This window comes from Sinocyclocheilus anshuiensis, unplaced genomic scaffold, assembly GCF_001515605.1.
Source record: "Sinocyclocheilus anshuiensis isolate Anshui unplaced genomic scaffold, SAMN03320099.WGS_v1.1 scaffold1082, whole genome shotgun sequence".
Taxonomy (NCBI): Eukaryota; Metazoa; Chordata; class Actinopteri; order Cypriniformes; family Cyprinidae; genus Sinocyclocheilus; species Sinocyclocheilus anshuiensis.
This window is the reverse complement of record NW_015542379.1, coordinates 2,900,483-2,904,311: the sequence shown is the minus strand read 5'-3', so window position 1 is coordinate 2,904,311 and position 3,829 is coordinate 2,900,483. Positions and strand designations below refer to the sequence as shown.

The 3,829-nt window shown below is 40.5% G+C and overlaps 1 pseudogene; it reads right to left on the bottom strand.

Annotated features, from left to right (window-relative positions):
- Positions 1 to 433: 433 nt before the first annotated feature.
- The window catches only part of LOC107692521 (GRAM domain-containing protein 1B-like), a 32,147-nt pseudogene continuing 28,751 nt past the window's right edge, over positions 434 to 3,829 (bottom strand).

Genomic DNA, 3,829 nt, shown 5'->3' with positions numbered 1-3,829 from the left:
TTGTCCTCTGTCTGCATAAAAAGGGAATCGTTGCATTTTATGTTATATATAAATACATTCTACCATCTAGTATAAATACTATATTTGGTTTATAGGCTAGAGCACTTGTGCTCTGTAAAAAAAAAAAAAAAAAAGTCATTACCACCTCACATAACTTTCCTTTTATTTGACTGATTTAAAAATGACAAAATATGGGCTATCGGTTCAATTAAAACTTGAAGTGTGTCCAGTGCCATTTCCTGCAGTGCTTCCTGGTCCAGACTCTCACCTCATGCTAAATAAAAAACAGGAATGGTGCCACAGCAGAGAAAGCATGCGTGTGTGGGCTCTTGGCCAAGCTGGATGGTCATTTTCTGACCGCTCGGTTTCTGAAGCCAGGCGGATGTGTAAACAGATGCCCAGTGGACTGAGCTGCTGGGCAAGAAAAAGGCAGTTTGGCTTCATGTGCCGGGAGGAAGACACAAGACGTACAAGTGGAATGATTTAAAACATCACACGAACATTCTTACATTCACCAAAATAGACAGATCAACTTACGACACACGGGGTAGCACATGCTCACACGGACACGTCTCAAACGTGCTTGTGCGTGTCACTGAATAAAACGCAGTTTAATAATTATAAACTCTTTCCTTCTAGAGCTTTGATAAGTGTTCTATGTACATAAATTAACAATAAATATCTACAATGACCTCTCTCTATATATTGAAATATATATTAAATCTTGAATAAAGTATATATTTCAAACATATTCATATATATCTTCAAATAAAGCAGGAGATATCACAGTTTAGTAATCAAAAACGAACAATGTTTATCCATCTTTCTGGCTGCGGTGTCCCTTTTCAGTTTTTCTCTGGCGCAAAAACTCTTTAGCATAATGGTTAACGGTTCACCGAAATTTAAGGTCTCTGTTTTTAGCGCAAGTGGCCCTTTTGTGGAAACTAGTTTTAACTTTCTTAATAATTTTCGCAGAATTATCAAGGAAACCAGCCTTGATACTACTGTAGAACATGAGTGAACTAGATTTCATAATGCTTTCTGTGCAAAACTCTCACAAGTGGGAAAAGGGACAGGGCAGCTGTGCCGTTACAGGTCAAAAGCAAGCTAAAAGATAATTTTCCTCATTCCTTGTACCAATAAAAACACTTCAAAAGAAAGGAGGGCTAAAAAAAATTAAAAGCATGCTCTTCATTTTCTTCCCCAGGTCCATTCCGTTACTTTGCAAACAGTAACATCCTCAGAAAGAGAACCTGAAAGAAAGCTGGAACAGTGGTGAGCCCATTCGGACTCTAGCCATCCCACAATTCCATGGGACAGATATGGCCCCACTTCCTGTGGGCTTGCTGTCCCACTTGGATTGGCCGATGGCAGTTTCTGGTCCATCTCTTCTTCTTCTGGTCTCTATCAAGTGTCTCTTTTGTTTAGTATGCATAGTCATACACGCACATTTGGGCCCTTTGTTTTTTGCCGTTCGTTCTCATAAGTGGCTCTACATTGCACAGCGCGCCCTGGTGGCCTGGAGGGTAAGTGTCAGTAATATCGACTCCTCTTCTCATCCCGAGTCTGAGTTGCAATCTCGTAGACCCACACCTTTCTGTAGGCTCAGTAAGGAATCCTTCATCTATGTGAAGACACAGATGCGGTCATTTTACAATCAAGCTCAATCAAATCGCTTCAGCGTGTATGCAAACATATTTTATACCTGATCCAATAACAGTACTGAAGATTTAATGATTTCTCTCCATTTCTGCAGCTCAGCGTCGTGGTAGCGTTGCTGGGACTCCAGGAGCTGTGCCCATTCCATCTGTGTCTGCGGCAGTTTACTGCTAAACCCCATGGTAACAAAAACACCACTACTCAGTGATCTAAACAGGTCTGTCAAGCGAGTTTAGGAATGTATAGACACTTAAATTTCAGCAGGGTCGAGTGCAGTCCAAACTTGTGCTTGTGATGTTGTGGGAGGAGCTCACAACTGTGGGCGTGACTTGTGTGATTCTGAATTTTTGTGGGCATGACTCAGTATTGTTGTGGGTGTGGTTGGTATTGTTGTAGGTGGAGATTAATAATATTGTGGGTGGGGTTTGATAGACCTCAATTACCACTTCAAGTCGAACTCACCTAGTCGAACCACATAATGAGTGTGTCTTGATGTTGTGGGAGGTGTGGCTCAATATTGTAGTGACTCGACATTGAAACGTTGTGGGTGGAGCTTAATATTATTGTGGGTGGGTATTGGTGTTGTGGGAGGAACTCACAACTATGGTCATGACTCAATATTTTTGTAGGTGTGATTTGACATTGTTGTTGGTGGAGCGCAATTCCATTGTGGGTGGGTCTTGGTGTTGTGGGAGGAGCTCATAATTATGGGCGTGGCTCAATATTGTTGTGGATGTGGCTTGGCTTTGTGGGTGAAGCTGGTGGAGGTCAATATAATTGTGGTGGGTCATGGTGTTGTGGAAGGAGATCACAAATGTGGGTGAGGCTCAATAGTGTTCTGGGCGTGATATTGCTGTGGGTGGAGTTTAATACCATCCTGGGTGGGTCTTGGCTCAATATTGTTGTAGGTGTGAAGCAGTTGTAGTATGTGTTGTACCTTTCATGTAGGCGTAAGCCCTGCCAGCTGGTGAGGCTTTGTGTAGAATACTCCAGCATCCAGAGTTTGTAGAACAGCATCACATTCAAAAACACCAGTAGCACCAGACTGCAGAGGGACAACAAACAAACACATTAAAAAATAAAGCACATGGACAAATTCAGTGAAAAAAAAAAGACAAACGCTGGATTTGTGATGAGTAGAGTGAACATGATCAGACACTGATGAGAACAGACACTTTTGCTGCATTCCAGTCAAAATCAAATATGAGATATTCCCACTGTTGTCCACAGAAACACACTTTATTCAAACAGGATTTGGAAATTCAGACTTGTCATATTGAATGAAGTGCAGCATAAAGGCCTTTCCACACCGAGCACGAAAAAGCGAAACGAATATCGGACGCGATGACGCGTTGGAATAAAACAATAGATTTCTATGGATGCTTCCACATAGACCGCGAACATTCGTGCACCGAAAATGCAAATGTTTTTTTTTTAACCAGTCTGATGAATCTTTTCAGTTTCGCAAAGCGAAATCACGGGCCATCCAATAAGATTTGAGCTAGGATCACGTGACCGGAGCAGCTGCTGTTGCACAAAAGGCTGAGAGTGGTGGCGCTGTTTCGAAAACCAGTGTAGAAGAGAAGAGAGTGGATGCTGAGTTCTTGTTAACGTTGGTATTTGAGAACAGATTTATTCTCACATGTTCTTTATACAGAATAACATTTCTATTATGTGTCCACTGAATTATGTAATCACAGTAGAGCACCATGCGTTTTCTTCCACATGCGCGAGTGTTATGAGTCAGAGTGCATTCACTCTTTTTCTACACATGAAATATGAAAGCAAGTAGACATGATTATGACAATATATTTTCTGTATGTGTTTTGTATGCAGCTCATGGTATTTTTATAGCAATAAAGGATGTTTATGACAAATATTAGCAGTGTAGCGTTATTAAACATACAAAGAGTGCATGTGTCTGCTTATTAATCAAAATCAACTATAGATCACAATCGGAAGTTATTACAAGCACTCAATGATGGTTTAAAGTGGGTAAGCAAATACATTAATAATTACATACATTTTCAAGTGTAGCTTGATGCTAATTGTACTTCTAATTATATTTTAGGATGTAGCCTATTCTTGTAAGCATTATAGATAGTTTGTGTTTCTGGGGTAGAACCAAACTTTGTTTATCTTAATTTAATGCTGTATATTGAGCAGCGGA